The 19,009-nt window shown below is 53.1% G+C and overlaps 1 long non-coding RNA gene across 1 annotated transcript; it reads right to left on the bottom strand.

The window, feature by feature from the left end:
* Positions 1 to 8,701: 8,701 nt before the first annotated feature.
* On the bottom strand, positions 8,702 to 10,600 carry LOC124651613. The gene is made up of 3 exons (XR_006987463.1): positions 10,278 to 10,600; positions 8,984 to 9,131; positions 8,702 to 8,872 (listed from the first exon to the last, which is right to left on the bottom strand). It is a non-coding gene; the product is annotated as an uncharacterized LOC124651613 (long non-coding RNA).
* Between the last annotated feature and the right edge of the window lie 8,409 nt (positions 10,601 to 19,009).

Genomic DNA, 19,009 nt, shown 5'->3' with positions numbered 1-19,009 from the left:
ATCTCACTAAATGATCCAAATCGCCAAATAAATAGGTTTTGTTACACAAAGGCATAGGAAGAGGTGAAGGTGAGCCCAGATCAATGTTAAGGTTAACCACATTATTTTCTATGATGAAATGTTGGATTATTATGTGACAGATGGAGAATGTGTGAATCCATTGCTTACATTTAATTCTCAAATCCATTTGTTGATTTTTGCACCGAAGGAGTACAGAGCATATCATGTGTAGCCTTTCGTCTAACTACCTCGCGATCTCACTCACGAACACAGAGGACAGAGACAAAGGTTTTTGTGCTGCGAACGACTTGCAGCTTTTCTGTTTCGTTCTTCCTTTTATTCATCCAAGGACTGATCGTGCTGATCACACGATGCCCACAACAGACGTGCCATCCCATGTCCGGGCGATCGAGTCATGCGCAAGGATCAGGTCAAACTACCCTATCTGCAGCTGAAAAATAGCTGAACTGCTAACTGAATTCTAACTGAAAAAACTCCTGACGCTAACCTGACGCTATTGATGCTAGTGCATCTTATTCAGAGAAGGAAAAAACTAGAAGGAAAAGGCTAGATTAACCAACAATCTCCTCCTAATCTAGTTTTCTTTCACCTTGACCATGCCGATGTGCTGGCGCAGTTCCTGGAGACGCACTCGCCCAAGCGCCTTGGTCATGATGTCAGATAGTTGGCCGTCGGTGCGAACGAACTGAATGTCGATGTCGCCGTTCTCCACGCACTGACGGATGAAATGGTAGCGGATTTGAATGTGTTTGCTCCGGTCGTGGAAGACCGGGTTCCTGGCCAGCGCGATCGCTGACTTGTTGTCGACGCGCAGCTCGGTGATGCCGCCGTCGCGCCCAAGCAGCTCTCCCAGCAGCCGCTTGAGCCAGATGCCCTGGCACGCCGCACCAGTGGCGGCGACGTACTCCGCCTCACAGGTGGAGAGGACGACGATCTTCTGCTTCGTCGCTTGCCAGGAGATGGGACAGCTGCCGTAGTAGAACAGCATCCCACTGGTGCTCTTCCGATCGTCGATGTCCCCTGCCCAGTCTGCGTCGCTATAGCCGACGAGACGAGCCTCCTCGTCTTGGCGTGTGTAGACGCAGCCCAGCTTCCTGGTTCCGGCGATGTAGCGAAGCAGGTGCTTCACCGCGCTCCAATGTTCGCTGGTGGGAGCCTCCATGAACTTGCTCAAGTAGCTCACCGCGAAGCAAATGTCGGGGCGCGTGTGTACCAGGTAGCGCAGCCCGCCGACGGTGCTGCGGTAGAGGGTGGGATCTACTGCCTTCCCGTTCCCCTTCTTGCTCAACTTCAGGCGCGCCTCCATTGGTGTGGCAGTGGGGTTGCAGTCGCTCATCGACAATCTGTCGAGCAGCTTGTCTGCGTACGCGGCTTGGCTGAGCTGGATGCGGCCTGGCTCCTGGCACACCTCGATGCCGAGGTAGTAGGAGAGTAGCCCAAGGTCGCTCATCTTGAAGAGAGTCATCATCTCCTTCTTGAAGACGACAATTGCCTGCGCGGCGGTGCCGGTGACGATGAGATCGTCGACGTACACCCCGAGAAGCAGCCGCTCCCCATCCTTCTCCCGCGTGTAGACAGCGTGCTCCGATGGGCATTTGACGAAGCCGAGCGCGACGAGGCTCTGGTCCAGCTTCGCGTTCCATGCCCGTGGAGCTTGCCGGAGGCCGTACAACGCCTTGTTCAGGCGCAATACCTTCCCCTCCGATCCATGCTTGACGAATCCAGGAGGCTGTGACACGTACACTTCCTCCTTGATCTCGCCGTTGAGGAAGGCCGACTTGACGTCGAGGTGGTGGACCTCCCAACTCTGCTGCGCGGCGACAGCGAGCAGGAGGCGCACGGAGTCGAGGCGGGCGACTGGGGCGAAGACTTCGTCGAAGTCAACCCCCTCCTTCTGTACGTACCCTTTGCAACGATCCGGGCCTTGAATTTGACGACGTGGCCTTTCTCGTTCTTCTTGGCCTTGTAAACCCACTTCAGTCCAATGGGCTTGTGGCCCGATGGGAGGTCGACGAGAGACCATGTCTCGTTTTCTTCCACAGCGGCCAGCTCTTCTGCCATTGCCCTGCTCCAGCTCGCCTCCTTCAGTGCCTCTCCCACGCTCGACGGCTCTTCAGCCGTGGTGAGGAGCAGCCGCTCTGCAAGTCCAGGGGCTGTGTTACCTGGACCCAGCAAATCGGACACGCGGCGGTACCGGTGCGGCTCACCGCCGTCGCTGGCATCAAGCTGCTCTGGATCAGGTGCCGTTGGTGGTGTGGCGAACTCGATGGAGCGCTCCTCCGTCGCTGGAGGTGGGGGAGGTGTGCGTGGCGACGCCGTTCCTCCCTGGTCGGAGGTATCCCAGCTCTCCTCCTCTTCCGATTCGCGTGCAGGCGTTGGCGGTGGGCGTGCAGTCGAATTGTTCGACGGTGTGTCCACCGTGTATTCGACCTCGAAGTCCTGGGACGGGCTCGTGCCGCCGTCTTTCTCCTCCCAATCCCAGCTTGCTGCCTCATCAAAGACGACGTCCCGCGTGACGTGGACGCGGCGAGTCGCTGGGTCGTAGACACGATATGCCTTTGACCCAGGCTCGTAGCCGATGAAGACCATCGGCGTGCTCCGGTCGTCGAGCTTGCGGAGGAAGGGGCGTGCGCTCTTGACGTGCGCGATGCATCCGAAGACGCGGAAGTGCTCGACGGAGGGCTTCCTCCCGTGCCAGGCCTCGTACGGCGTCCTGCCGTCGACGGAGCGGGTGAAGGTGCGGTTCAGCACGTGCACCGCCGTTGTGACTGCTTCACCCCAGAAGAAGCTAGGCAACTTCTTGGCCTTCATCATGGACCTGGCCATGCCCACCACGGTCTGGTTGCGGCGTTCGACCACGCCGTTTTGCTGCGGTGAGTACGGCGCCGTCAGGTGCCGCTTGACACCGGTGTCGGAGAAGTGGGCGGCGAGCTCGTTCGACGTGAACTCCCCGCCGCGGTCGGTGCGGAGTGTCCGCAGCGTGCACCGTGCCTCAGTCTGCGCCTCGGCCTGGAAGCGCTTGAGAGCGTCGCCGGCCTCGTCCTTCGTCGTCAACAGGACGAGCCACATGAAGCGGCTGTAGTCGTCGACGAGGAGCAGGAAGTACCTGCGTCCTCCAGGTGTTGGTGGCGTGATAGCACCGCACAGGTCGGCGTGCACCAGCTCGAGCGGTTGCTCCGCTCTGTACTTGGCCTGCTGCGGGAACGGTGTGCGCCGCTGCTTCCCCGCCAGGCAGGCCTCGCAGAGTTCGCCGGTGGGCTCGACTGGTGGCAGTCCGCGCACCATGCCCTCCCTGGCCATCTTCTGCAACGCCTCCAGATGGACATGCCCGAACCGTGCGTGCCAGCGCCATGCCGCTGTGTCGAGGCGCATTGCCAGGCACACTGGCCTGGCTGGCTGCATCGTCAGCTGATAGAGACGATTAGGGGAGCGCCTCACCTGGACCAGCAGTTGATCGCGACGATCGCGGATCGTCAGCGTGCCGCGCCTGATGTGGATGTCGCAGTCGTGCTCGTCGAGCTGCCCGAGGCTCACGACACTGCTCTTCAGCCTGGGGATGAAGTACACGTCGGTGAACGCGCGCTGGCGGCCGCCGCTGATGGTGAACGCGATGTCGCCCTTGCCCTTGATCTGCACCACCGATCCGTCGCCGAAGCGCACGTTGCCGGTGACCGATTCGTCGAGGGTGGTGAACGCGGAACGGTTCCCCGTCATGTGGTTCGACGCGCCCGTGTCGAGGTACCACATGGCGTCCATGGGCTCATCCGCGCGCCCTGGCACCACCTTGGCCTTCTCCTCGTTCAGGAGGATGAGAGGGCGCGCTGGTTCGACGTCACCGGCGAGCGTCGCTGGTGTGCTTGGCCCAGCCGCACTGGGCACGTCGTCGAGTACGATCTCTGCGAGGAGCATCGCTGGATCAGCGTCGCCTTCTTCCTGGACAAGGTGAGCTTGCGCCTCCTCGTCCCTCTTCTTCTTGCGGCAATCGCGGGCCCAATGCCCCTTTTTGCCACAGTAGCGGCACTTGTCGTCCTTGGATGGGCCGCCGCCGCCGCGTACCGCGTCCTTGCCGCGGCTGTTCGGGCGGTTCTTGTTCTGCTTGCCACCTGAGCCGGATCCTTCTGATCCGTGCTGGCGGCTAGCAGCGCGTGCGTGCCACTCCTCCTCCGTGAGGAGCAGGTGGCCACCGGCGTCTTGGTCTGGCTCGCCACGTCCCTCGGACGCCGTCAGACGCCCGCTCAGCTCCTCGATCGTGAGCTCCTTCAGGTCAAGCAAGGTTTCGATCGAGCAAGCCATCTGAGCGTACCTTTTGGGGGCGACGCGCAGGATCTTGGACACGCCGTCCAGCTCGGAGGTGGTGTCGCCCAGGGACTGCAGCTCGGTGACGAGGCTGGAGACGCGGACGGAGAAGTCCTCGGCGTTCTCCCCAGTCCTGAACGCCAGGTTGTCGAAGTCCCTGCGGAGCTTCTGGCGACGCGCCTCGCGGACGCGATCGACGCCGACGCGCATCGTCTTGATCGTGTCCCAGGCGACCTTGGCGTTGTCCTTTGCAGCGAGGAGCTGCACCAGCTCCGACGGCACCGAGCTCAGGATGGCGCCGAGCGCCTGCCTTTCCTGCCGCTCAGGTGCGTCGTCCGCGTCGACAGCTTCCCACAGGCCCGCGGCCTGGAGCTTGACGCGCATCAGAATCGCCCACTCCGTGTAGTTGGTCTTGGTGAGTGTCGGCCAGGACGTGGAGCCGCCGCTGCCACCGTCCCGCACGATCGTCTCCCGCACAACCACCTCGCCGCCACCGCTCCTCCTTCCCCTGCTTCGTCCGCGACTTTGCGATCGCGCGCGAAGAGGGCTCCTGGCTGCTGCGGCGCTTGCAGCCGCTGCATCTGCCGGCGCTGGAGGTACCGGCGGTGGAGTCCCAACCATGGGGTTAGGCTCTGATACCACTTGTAGCCTTTCGTCTAACTACCTCGCGATCTCACTCACGAACACAGAGGACAGAGACAAAGGTTTTTGTGCTGCGAACGACTTGCAGCTTTTCTGTTTCGTTCTTCCTTTTATTCATCCAAGGACTGATCGTGCTGATCACACGATGCGCACAACAGACGTGCCATCCCACGTCCGGGCGATCGAGTCATGCGCAAGGATCAGGTCAAACTACCCTATCTGCAGCTGAAAAATAGCTGAACTGCTAACTGAATTCTAACTGAAAAAACTCCTGACGCTAACCTGACGCTATTGATGCTAGTGCATCTTAGTATACCAAATAAGTAAACGCAAGATCTTCTACCAGGCTTACATGGAATTTTAGAAAATATGGAGCTCAAAAGTCACACCATATTACAGAATGAACATGATTCAAAATTACGCACCAAAATAATACAAATGTTATTGAGACAACAAGGCACTCAGAGTCCTACAAAGAACTACACTATCTAAATTCTAGGGCAGTCTATTTTCCTACATATCTTAATATCAGCAGCCCATCTCCCATAATATATACGATAATGCAAACCCTGCTACTCGGGCACGACCATTGACCATCCACACTTCTCAGCCAAACTACCATGTTTTTAATTATCAAGGATGATTGAACGGTCGTGTTGCAATGGACATTCTGCCCTTGACAATATATTTTAAAACAGGGGATGAAGAAAAAACAAATTAGTGCTGTTAAAGCAACAAACAATATTTTATCATTTATCTGATATGAAACCAGAAAAATTAATTCGCACCAGAGTTGTTTTACCATGCAGCAGCTTCCACTGATTGCGAAGGACACGTGGAGCCACTCGAGAGAGTGGCCCTGTACCGCAAGCACATCATATAGAAATATAAGATGATTAGTATCAGATATCAAGCTTGGGCTATATGGACATTCCGCACTTGACAGCAAATTTTAAAATAGGAGGATAAAAAAAAAACAAATTGGTACTGCTAAAGCAACAAAAAGTATTTTCTAATTTATTTGATATGCAACCAGCAAAAGCAATTCTCACCAGAATAGTTTCACTGTGCTGCAGCCGCCGCCCATTGCGAAGGATACATTGAGCAACTCGTGATAGAGTCCCTGGACTGCACATACGTAATATATTTTTTTTTTGAAACGAGGCAAAAGCTTTGCCTTTCATTGATATAGGAGAAAAGAGTTGGCCCGTTTATGAGGAAAACTGGCCTAAAAACCGTACAACATGACACCACACGCCAGCCCCGAGGCTGCGCTCCACACGGGTCGACGACCAACCAGGTCGACACCACACCTCAACGCAACAGGCGGAGGCGAAAAGACCGGAGCCACCGCTCCAACTACCACACCGACCCCGAGGCCGCGACCCACCTGGCCGAAGACGAACCCGCCTCCACCGAAACCGCCGAAACCGCCAAAACACACCACAAACCCCCCCGACCAGCGGACTTCCAAAGCGAGGCCCCAAGAGGCAAAGCGACACAAGAGCGCCGCCCACGCCCGATCCCGTGAGGGATCTAGGGTTTCCCCCGGAGAGCCCGGGCGGAGATCAAGAGACACCCACTTCGACGACGCCTTCAAGAAGGAAGCGGCGCCCACGGGCGTCACCGTCGTCGGTCCTGGCCGGCTGCCAAGACAAAGCTTTCGCCCAGCGAAGAGTCCCAAGAAAACTCGCGCCCGCCCAAAAGAGGACCGGCACAGACCACCACCTGCAACCGCCGGATCTCTAACCCCGGAGCAACGCGCCTGTAGCCAACGAAGCATCGCCGAAGAACACCGTGGGCGCCGCCGGAACGCCACATAGAGGGGACGCCGACCAACACCAACACGGGGCCCGAAGACGACCACCGAAGACCGTAGACAAGAACTCCCAGGTCCGACCGCCACGCCGCCCACTTGGCCACCATAGCCGCCACACCGCCGAGGAAACCGAGGCCGCCGTCCCGTCGCGCCCCTCACCGAGCTCCTCCTCCCAGGAACATGCCGCGCCCGTCCTGGCCTCCACACGCCGGCGACGGCACACCAACCACCACGCAGACCCCCGTAGCAACCTTGTGGCCAACACCGAAGCCGCCGCCACGCAGCCCTCCCGGCCCAGGGCCCTCGCCGTGGCCGCCGTTGCTGCAGCAAACCGCAGCACCTCCACGACCAGGGGGGGCCTGCGCCGGCCAACCGCCGCGTCGCCATGGCCAGCCCGGCCCAGATCAGGCCCGGCCCCCACGACCGCCGGAGCTCCACGCGCACGCCTAGCAGCCACGCCCGCCGCCGCGCCCACCTAGCAGCCACGCCCGCCGCCGCGCCCTCCGCGCCCGCCGTCCTGAGCCACGCCCGCACACCGGCGAGCACCACCGCCCGCCGCCGCGCCCGCCGCCCTGAGCCGCGCCCGGGCGAGCTCCTTCTCGCCAGGGACGCGGGAGGGGGAGAAAGCGCCCCGCCGCCACCATCCTCGGGGAGCGCGCGGCTTTGCCGGCCCCCCTCCGGCGGCGGCGAGGCAGGGAAGGGAGGAGGTGGGGGGGTGAGTGGTGGCGGCTAGGGTTTGCCCCTCGGCCGCCAGAGGAGGGCGACGCGAGGGGCGTGTGCTAACTGTGGGTGCACATACGTAATATAGACTAGGAAGTTTTGGCGCGGCGTCACGCCGCGCCCGTGAGATATACGTATGCTTGCAAGAGTTTTGTCATAGTACTATTAAAGGTTACCCTTTGAAGAATTATTATTCATGCCGATACGCAAAGATCATTGGGTAGTACTAATATATATCTAGATCTGAGTATATAATACGTAACTATTAAATATCATGGATCCTGGTAAGCGTTTTACTGTGAAACGATCAACTCTTCGCTACGCCCCCGCTGACGGCGAACCGAGCGCAACCGATGCACCATCCTATTCAGCCTCACTGGGCACCTCCTTCCGCGGCCAAAGACCACGATTCGGAGATAATGCCAGGCCGTTCTCGTCAGCAGCCTCCTTATTTTCATCATCATCTGCATAGAACATATTAGTTGGGAGTAAACCCCGACACAAAAAGGTTTTCCGAACTTCAGATTTGACTGTAAATAGTAGAAGCTGCCGGAACCAGCATCATCCCATCCTAACAGAAGTCTATTGACTACTACCACCCTGAATATCATCATATAGAACAGTTCATAGTTTGCTTGAAGGAGCACTGATCTTATTGGATGTGTCAGTCGAGGGTACAGACCTCGCCAGAGCCAAGAGGAAATCTAGTAAATACTGAATTGTCCGATGTGCATACCATGCACTTGCAGTACATACAAAGGCCAGCGTAGGTATCATGACAGGTAACTTTGTCATCCAACACCTCAAACTGGGAAATTTGTTTGCATTTCATTTGTCAGTCCAGTCTAGGTACCAAAGAGACAGTATAAAAGCAGGGCCAAGAGACTCCAAAGAAGAAACGGTATAATTTCCTGGAGCTTTTATAGAAGTAGTGTACATAGATATCACATATGCATAACTATCTTGACGGACGCATTCTTGGTGATGTTCGTCACAAAAGCCACCTTTCTGAACTTCATGTAAGGCGCTACCTTCAGAACATCACACATCAGCAGGTCAGAGAAATCGCAGGAATCCGCCAGACAAATCTATGTATCAATGGTGAACATGATAGTTCATTTTATTGGATCTGATCATTCACAACTTGTTTTCTTGCTCACCTGTTTTGCTGCAAACTCCATCACCACATTAGCACTCTTTTTTCCTCATGACATAGGCCATTGGGACACGGCCGACATCCCTACCAGGAAACCTCCAAAATGGGGACTGAATATAAAACCTGACGTAATCAAACAAATAGAAGCAGCGGGATAACAATGACATCAGTAGCATCTGGATGTGCCAGCAGAAGAGCTTCCAACTTTGCTGGGGGCTCTATTTAAAAACAAATTACATTCAGAGTTACAGACGTAAGAAACACTCAGTGGTTTAGAGGCCAGCCTTTCAGGATAGATATAACAATGTACTCCATTCAATGATATTTACCTCATAGCCTTTGTATTTGATCAACTCTTTCAGACGATCCACATATATCCATCCTCGATCGTCTATGTAGCATAGATCACCGGCCTTGTCTTGAGCCATCCATCGGGTGTCACTGTCGACTGTGTTACCTCTACGTTCTTGATATAACCTGAGATGATCAATATTAAAACTTAAGATACCTTTACCACCATTTTTTTTGCCAAAGGATATAAAACCTGTAAGTTTTGACTGGTAAATTCACTGTGTCGTTGTCCAATTCCTCCACTAACTCCCTCCTCTAAACTCACATTCCTCTTCTCATTAACTGTCAAACATCTTAGCACTAATTTTAAATTTTGTGTCAAATGTATGTTTGCATGAGTCGGATTTGGTGTTAGCGGAGGGTGAACCACACATGTGTATAACTGGCTTAAATGTTGTTTTAAAAGCTGTCAGAAACACTATTAGTTTGGTAATAGTGTGAACGTATACAAAAAGTAACAGCAACCGAAACCTGCTGTACAGGAGGAGGACAGGTTATCTTTCAACGGGCAGACAATAGATGTCTTCAATGTTGTAACCTGTAAGCTTGTTGTTGATCTCGCAAGCCCCAAAACATTAACTTCCTCATGTCAATAATACAACACAGATGGAGGAAAATACTCTGATAGTTAGATAAATCCCATTGGAAAATCTGCAAGGGAGCAGGCCCTCGATTTTCGACATGACCCAGGAAATTAACCAACCACATGTAAACAAATGTGGCCAGTCTTGATCGTCAACACACACCATGTAATTAAGTTACATATATGTACCCGGACGAAAATAACCATCCAACCATTTGAAGCAGATCAACACCATTATAAGTGTGAGTTTATCTGAATATTTGAAACATCATAGATTTACTTAACTACTATTTTTTTAATTACCAGCTCCAAACAACAAAAGCATATCATTACTTCATCTCTGTTTTTTTTTCTCATGAGCACGCGCACAAAAGATAAATAACTGAAAATAGCATAATCCTGACCCCTCTCGATTTGTAGACAAACGCTTCTGACTGATTAGTACTGCCTAGGTGATTTGTTGTTTAGCCAAGTGTATACCTCTACTGAATAAATTTGCAAATTCTTATAGCTTTTGCTCTGAAGATTTTAGAGACCCCCTAACCAGTCAGATTGGAACAACAATTGTTTTACGTTTTGTGCTGATCAGATATACTGCAAGTTTGACTCAATTCCCAAAATGGAACAACTTACAGTCGCTAATTCAGAAGAAGTTGTCCGTAAGGCTGTAAGGGAGCAATGTTGGCTACCTCATTGATTCATCTAGGAGACAGAGGGTCTTGCAGGTTGTCCATCATCAGCTTGTTCTACAGCACAACAATACTTCGATTGACGGACATGGCGCTTATGACAAACAAAGTAGATTCGACGTCCCCACGCTAGATGGACGACCCCATGGAAAGCTCCACACACGTCCGCACGTCCGCGTCGCTACGCCCTTGCGTGCAGGTGGCGGTGGCGTGCGTAGCAGCGGCAGTTGCGACATGCTTCTGGGCGATCTCCTCTGATCCAACATTCGCGCGCCTCGGTCGCAAAGCATGGAGATTTCCAGACTTATGTCCTGATCCCAGCCGGTAATGTCCTTCTGAACAGAAAAGATGAAATAAAGAAAAGGAAAGAGATGACAAATCTAGGGGAATGAGGAAAAGCGGAGATAAGAATGGCTCACCTGACCGTCGGAGTCCCCGGCCTAAAACTCACCTCCATGACCAATTGACCATACTTCGCATCTACCCAAGCGGAGAGCGCACCCGCACGGCGACCAGACTTCGTCAGCTCCCCATAGCTGCAACACGTCTAGAGAGAAGAAGATGGTGCCGAGGTCATTCACCGCGCCGCCAGCAACGTCAGGGAAGGAGAGGAGAACGCCAACTTCCGCCTTCATCACGCCATCAGCAACGTTGGGAGAGAGGAGGGAATGTCGCGCCGGCTCTAGGGAAGAGTTTTCTTTGACATGCCCTAGGGGGAGATGTGAGAGGAGAAGAAGAGACAGATGAGAGAGATGGAGGCAAAGCCATTGATAGAGTCGTTCGATGGTGGGAATGGACAACCTTTGACCAGCCACCGCTGAATAACAAATCAACGTCGCCACCACACGTACCAAAGGAAATATTACGACGTGGCACTGAACGCGGACACCCACAATCAATTTCGTAACCGGAAGACCGGAACCTCTGCAGTAAATCGCGCTGAGAAAGCGAGGGCTACCGGAGGAGAAGAAAAAAATCACCGGAACCTGCCGGTAATGAAGGGTTTTACACGCAAGAAAAAATGCAATATGAAACTAACTCTCACCCAATCTGCAAGACCAGATCGCTCATCAACAGTAGAAAATCCTAACGTGCCAGCTTTCGATTGGAGGAAAATAGACCTTGAACAGTTGCACAATCGCTGATGTTTCAGCAAACCCATGTAAACTTGATATAGGTAATAAAGTGTATACCTCTACTGAATAAATTTGCAAATTCTTATAGCTTTTGCTCTGAAGATTTTAGAGACCCCCTAACCAGTCAGATTGGAACAACAATTGTTTTACGTTTTGTGCTGATCAGATATACTGCAAGTTTGACTCAATTCCCAAAATGGAACAACTTACAGTCGCTAATTCAGAAGAAGTTGTCCGTAAGGCTGTAAGGGAGCAATGTTGGCTACCTCATTGATTCATCTAGGAGACAGAGGGTCTTGCAGGTTGTCCATCATCAGCTTGTTCTACAGCACAACAATACTTCGATTGACGGACATGGCGCTTATGACAAACAAAGTAGATTCGACGTCCCCACGCTAGATGGACGACCCCATGGAAAGCTCCACACACGTCCGCACGTCCGCGTCGCTACGCCCTTGCGTGCAGGTGGCGGTGGCGTGCGTAGCAGCGGCAGTTGCGACATGCTTCTGGGCGATCTCCTCTGATCCAACATTCGCGCGCCTCGGTCGCAAAGCATGGAGATTTCCAGACTTATGTCCTGATCCCAGCCGGTAATGTCCTTCTGAACAGAAAAGATGAAATAAAGAAAAGGAAAGAGATGACAAATCTAGGGGAATGAGGAAAAGCGGAGATAAGAATGGCTCACCTGACCGTCGGAGTCCCCGGCCTAAAACTCACCTCCATGACCAATTGACCATACTTCGCATCTACCCAAGCGGAGAGCGCACCCGCACGGCGACCAGACTTCGTCAGAGCATGTCTAACAGGCCCCTTATTTCTCTGCCCCGTATAACGCTATTTTTTCGCCCCGTATCCCAAAAGTGCGTCTTGCTCAACCATTCCGTCTAGCAGACCCCGTATTTGGCCCCGTATTTTTAAAAATTAAAACCCCGGGAAAATGAAACCATAGTTCTTCTTCATTGATCATACATTGGATCATACATATACATAGCGATCCTAGCTACTCGAGGATGATGTATGGCACGAAATCAACGGTGGCGGCAGCCTCCTCCTCCGCCCCTGGCGGCAGCCTCCTCCTCCGCCCTGGCGGCGGCCTCCTTCGCCCGGAATTCAGCCACGGCGGCGACGGCCGCCGCCTCTTCCTCCGCCTCCGCCCGCGCCTTCTCGGCGGCCTCCACCTCCGACTCGGCCAACGCCCGCAGTAATGCCGCGTCCTCCTCGCCGGCCTCCGCTTCCTCCTCGCCGGCCTCCGCTTCCTCCTCGCCTCCGCCTCCTCCGCCGCCGGTGCTGCCGATGCGCACAGCCCATGCCGCCTTCGCCGCGCGATCACGCTCCCACTCAGCGCGCCACGCCTCGGACTCGGCGCCGCTCATAGGCTTGAGCGGCGGATCCCGTCGGTACCACCGCCCACCGGCCGCGAAGTCCTGGAGCTTCTCCGGCATGTAGTACGCGCCGGCGTACTTGCAGGCCGCACGACGGCTACCCGCGGCGGAGCGCTTGCACTTCAAGCGCCACGCGTCCACCACGTTGTCCGGCGAGCGGGATCGCTTCGATCCGCTCGCCGGAGAGGCGCTACTCGCGGCCGCGGGCGTCCATGGCGGAGCTGGGGTCGAATGCGGCGCGGGGGAGAAAGTAATTGCTCGCCGGAGCAGGGTGGAGGCGGCGGCGGCGCACGGCGGAGCTAGGGTAGCGAGTGAGGGGTTAACCCCTCACTCGCACCTGCGGCCAGTATAAATAGTGGGCGGAGGGGCCGATATCCTGGGCCCCGTATTCCGCCGAAACGGGGCGGCCCGAATACGGGGCCTGCTAGACGGCCCAAACCGCGCCTGCCCCGTATGTCGCCGGAATTTTACGGGGTGGGCGGGTTATAAGGGGCCTGTTAGACCTGCTCTCAGCTCCCCATAGCTGCAACACGTCTAGAGAGAAGAAGATGGTGCCGAGGTCATTCACCGCGCCGCCAGCAACGTCAGGGAAGGAGAGGAGAACGCCAACTTCCGCCTTCATCACGCCATCAGCAACGTTGGGAGAGAGGAGGGAATGTCGCGCCGGCTCTAGGGAAGAGTTTTCTTTGACATGCCCTAGGGGGAGATGTGAGAGGAGAAGAAGAGACAGATGAGAGAGATGGAGGCAAATCCATTGATAGAGTCGTTCGATGGTGGGAATGGACAACCTTTGACCAGCCACCGCTGAATAACAAATCAACGTCGCCACCACACGTACCAAAGGAAATATTACGACGTGGCACTGAACGCCGGACACCCACAATCAATTTCGTAACCGGAAGACCGGAACCTCTGCAGTAAATCGCGCTGAGAAAGCGAGGGCTACCGGAGGAGAAGAAAAAAATCACCGGAACCTGCCGGTAATGAAGGGTTTTACACGCAAGAAAAAATGCAATATGAAACTAACTCTCACCCAATCTGCAAGACCAGATCGCTCATCAACAGTAGAAAATCCTAACGTGCCAGCTTTCGATTGGAGGAAAATAGACCTTGAACAGTTGCACAATCGCTGATGTTTCAGCAAACCCATGTAAACTTGATATAGGTAATAATTAGGCTGCCCTGGATCGGGGTCGGGGCAGAGCTGCGGTCGAGCGCCGCTTCTGCTGGTCTCCATGGAGCCGGGGACGCACCGCGGAGGTCGAGCTCCTTGAGCGCCGAGGAGAAGAGGGACGATGAGGCAAAGGCAGCGGCTAGGGTTTTGAGGCCTGCAACCCTAGTCGCCGTCGCTGACGACAAGCAGCCGCACGTGGCCGCCGCTGCCGTGCTGGGGTCGGGATCTAGAGGAGGTTGCCAATGAATTGGGCATATGGTAGCCAGCCACACAAGTCTTGTTCACGTCTCGAAACTCGGGGGACAAATGCACGGTCGACACAATGTCCCAGACCTCAAAATATCCATCATAAGGCTGGTGCCAACGCAGGCGGTAGGCGGGGTGCTACCGCCCGAGGCGGGGCGAGAGGCGGGCGATAGCGGGGCGAGACGAGAGCGCGGGGCGGTGTCGCGGGCGTCCAGCGGTATCGCCCGCTACCGCCCGGCTACCGCCCGCGCTGGGGGCGATAGCGGGGCGAGAGGGAGGCGAGAGGGAGGCGGCAACATTGGCACGTCGGGGCGGTAGCGCTGGGGGCGAGAGGGAGGCGAGAGGCGGGCGAGAGAGAGGCGACAGGCGGGCGAGAGGGTGTAACGGCTAGCTGACGTGGCGCGATCTGATTCGTCCACGTCAGCTAGCCGTTGGGGTAGTCGTTGTTGGTTAAAAAATCCGAAAAAAGCCAAAAACCCTAAAATTTCATCCCCACCCCCTATAAATACCCCCCATATGGTTTCACTCACTCCACACCCATTTCATCTCATTCATCTCCTTCACTCTCTCAAATTTTCTCCACCATATCCGGTTGGACTCCACCAGATATGACCACGTTCACGGATCTCTTGCAGCCCGACGGGTCACCAATACACCTAGATGATGTCTCTTCGACACATCGTCGCACCAATGTCGGTTCTTCGCCGCTTCCTCGAGTTTTATACTCCTCCGGCACACCAGCTCCGGGGCCATATGGGCCATACGCTCCACCTCCGGCGCCATATAGTTCATACCCTCCGCCTCCGTATCCATACCCCCAACCACCTCCACATGCTCCACCTACAGGTAGCGGGAGTGGCACTGTACCTCCTTACACACCACCTTCGTACGGTTCATACGCTCCACCTCCGTATCCATACGCGCCATATGGTCCGTACCCACCACCACCTCCTGAAGCCAGTGCTGCAAGCTCCGAGTCCAATGCCGCGAAAACAATCGTACCACCGCGTGCAAAGAGGCTTGACTGGACAGCTGCGGATGAGGAAAAACGGGTACTTTACTTACCCATCACATATTTATTTCGGGATTGGTTCTTGCTTGGATTTTTCATTTACAATATCTATTTCGGGGTAGGTTCATGCTTGGATTTTTAACTCCAAGGACTCTGTCGCCGGTAATTGCAAGACCGGCAATAGTTTTTGGGGTCAGATAGCTGAAACCTTCAACTCTACCTCCGAGCCTGCCCGTGGTCGGACCTCCAAGCAACTAAAGGATCATTGGAACTCCTACAACAAGGAGGTGTCCCTGTTCAATGCATACCACATCCAAGAAGAATTGTTACGTCAGAGTGGAGCAGACGATGCAATGGTCATGAGGGCGGCAATGGAGAGGTACGCGAATGAAAAAAAGAGTGATTCAGCCGTTCAGACGGCACCACTGGTGGGAAGCTGTTCGCAATGAAGCGAAGTGGAAAGGACAACATTGTTGGAGATATGCCCAAGAGGAAATAATAAAAAGGTTATTATAATACATCTTTGTGTTTATGATAATGTTTACATACCATGCTATAATTGTATTAACTGAAACATTGATACATGTGTGTTATGTGAACAACAAAGAGTCTCTAGTATGCCTCTTAACTAGCTTGTTGATTAATTGATGATTAGTTTCATAATCATGAACATTGGATGTTATTAATAACAAGGTTATATCATTGTATGAATGATGTAATGGACACACCCAATTAAGCGTAGCATAAGATCACGTCATTAAGCTATTTGCTATAAGCTTTCGATACATAGTTACCTAGTCCTTATGACCATGAGATCATATAAATCACTTATACCGGAAAGGTACTTTGATTACATCAAACGCCACTGCATAAATGGGTGGTTATAAAGGTGGGATTAAGTATCCGGAAAGTATGAGTTGAGGCATATGGATCAACGATGGGATTTGTCCATCCCGATGACGGATAGATATACTCTGGGCCCTCTCGGTGGAATGTCGTCTAATAGCTTGCAAGCATATGAATGGTTCATAAGAGACCACATACCATGGTACGAGTAAAGAGTACTTGTCATGAGACAAGGTTGAACGAGGTATAGAGATACCGATGATCAAACCTCGGACAAGTAAAATATCGTGTGACAAAGGGAATTGGTATCGTATGTGAATGGTTCATTCGATCACTAAAGTCATCGTTGAATATGTGGGAGCCATTATGGATCTCCAGATCCCGCTATTGGTTATTGGTCGGAGAGAGTTCTCAACCATGTCTACATAGTTCGCGAACCGTAGGGTGACACACTTAAGGTTTGATGTCGTTTAAGTAGATATGGAATATGGAATGGAGTTTGAAGTTTTGTTCGGAGTCTCGGATGGGATCCAGGACATCACGAGGAGTTCCGGAATGGCCCGGAGAATAAGATTCATATATAGGAAGTCACTTTCCAAGTTTGGAAATGATCCGGTGAATTTATGGAAGGTGGTTTCTAGAATTATCCGGAATAAATCACTATGGAAGAAGGAGTCCCGGAGGGACTCCACAAACCCTAACCAGCCAACCAAGTGGGAGGGTGGAGTCCATGGTGGACTCCACCTCCTTGGCCGGCCAATAAAAGGGGGAAGGGGAGAGTCCCTGTCCCTCTAGGTTTCGTCCATAAGGCAGTTTTTCTGTTGGGGTCTTATTCGAAGACTTTGGGCAAACCCTTGGGGTTCCACCTATATAATGAGGAGGAGAGGGAGGGGCAGCCCATGGCTTGGCCGCACCACCCCTGCCCCCTTGAGGCCGGCGCCCATGGCACCCCCTCTCCCCAAACCCTAGCACCCCTCCTCCACTACTTCTCCCGCATATGCTTAGCGAAGCTCCGCCGGAGATCTCCATCGACACCGCCACCACGCCGTCATGCTGCCGGGATTCCGAGGAGGATCTACTACTTCCGTTGCCCGCTGGAACGGGGAGAAGGATGTCGTCTTCATCAACACCGAACGTGTGACCGAGTACGGAGGTGCTGCCCGATCGTGGCACCGTGATCAAGATCTTCTACGCGCTTTTGCAAGCGGCAAGTGATCGTCTACCGCAGTGTGGTGACCCAGCGTACCACTGCATGGTGTAGTACACAAGTCGTTGACATAACACAAGTGAAACACCGTTCCACTCATATTACATCTCTCGGAGTGGTACAACAGAAACATATGCGAGTCCAAGGTATGTCTATAGAAGTACACACGAGCTGTTTACATAAGATCAACACAACCTCCTACTTTACAAGGTGAGGTAAAACTTCAAATAAAGCTCCAGAAGAACGACTCGTAGTCTATCTTATTGCTAACTCAAGATTATGAGCTACTTGGCTTGCTATAGAATTCTAGCTACTTAGGTGCTAGGATTAGGGAAAGGTTCCCTTCTATTACTAGTCTAGGTTTCCATTATAGTGGATGCAGAAGTTGACTCCATTGACCTCTTTGATTGGATTCTTCATCTTGTTGCAGTTGACTCCTTTGTCTTTGAGTTCCACGGTAGTTTCTCCTTCGGTGCCTTGATCTAAGAAGGGGGTTCAAATGGGAGGGAATGAGTACGAGCGTACTCAGCCAGTTCATATTAGGAAATAGGTGTATCATGCACTAGCTACAGCCATAGACCGTAAAGTCATAGGCCAATGCAAGTTTTCATAAACATTTCTTCAAAAGGTTTATTTTATTCGAAAACTATGCCGGTCGGTCTTCACGAGTTGAACGGAACTTCATGGAGTTCCTTTCCTGCCGCGTTCGCAGTTCCCTTCCGGAACAGGGAGTGACAGTCACAATTCAGTATCCTCTGCAGAGGTGCGTTACTTTTCCCATAAGAGACCTTATCCTTGATACCAACCAGGTGCGCTTTCCCGTCCACACTTCCTTGGTGTGGGGTGATGGCGTGTATTTCACACGTTCGCTGGGCAACCCCAAGAGGAAGGTATGATGAGCACAGCAGCAAGTTTTCCCTCAGAAAGAAACCAAGGTTTATCGAACCAGGAGGAGCCAAGAAGCACGTTGAAGGTTGATGGCGGCGGGATGTAGTGCGGCGCAACACCAGAGATTTCGGCGCCAACGTGGAACCCGCACAACACAACCAAAGTACTTTGCCCCAACGAAACAAGTGAGGTTGTCAATCTCACCGGCTTGCTCGTAACAAAGGATTAACCGTATTGTGTGGAAGATGATTGTTTGCGGAGAAAACAGTAAAAACAAGTATTGCGAGTAGATTGTATTTCGGTAAAGAGAATTGGACCGGGGTCCACAGTTCACTAGAGGTGTCTCTCCCATAAGACGAACAGCATGTTGGGTGAACAAATTACAGTTTGGCAATTGACAAATAAAGAGAGCATGACAATGCACATACATATCATGATGAGTATAGTGAGATTTAATTGGGCATTACGACAAAGTACATAGACCGCCATCCAACTGCATCTATGCCTAAAAAGTCCACCTTCAGGTTATCATCCGAACCCCTCCGGCATTAAGTTGCAAAGCAACAGACAATTGCATTAAGTATGGTGCGTAATGTAATCAACAACTACATCCTTAGACATAGCATCAATGTTTTATCCCTAGTGGCAACAAGCACAACACAACCTTAGAACTTTCGTCACTCGTCCCGGTGTCAATGCGGGCATGAACCCACTATCGAGCATAAGTACTCCCTCTTGGAGTTAAAAGTAAAAACTTGGCCGGAGCCTCTACTAGAAACGGAGAGCATGCAAGATCATAAACAACACATAAGCATAACTTTGATAATCAACATAACAAGTA

Source organism: Lolium rigidum, chromosome 5 (assembly GCF_022539505.1).
Source record: "Lolium rigidum isolate FL_2022 chromosome 5, APGP_CSIRO_Lrig_0.1, whole genome shotgun sequence".
Taxonomy (NCBI): domain Eukaryota; kingdom Viridiplantae; phylum Streptophyta; class Magnoliopsida; order Poales; family Poaceae; genus Lolium; species Lolium rigidum.
Note: the sequence above shows the minus strand (reverse complement) of the source record. Positions and strands in the feature narration are given on the sequence as shown.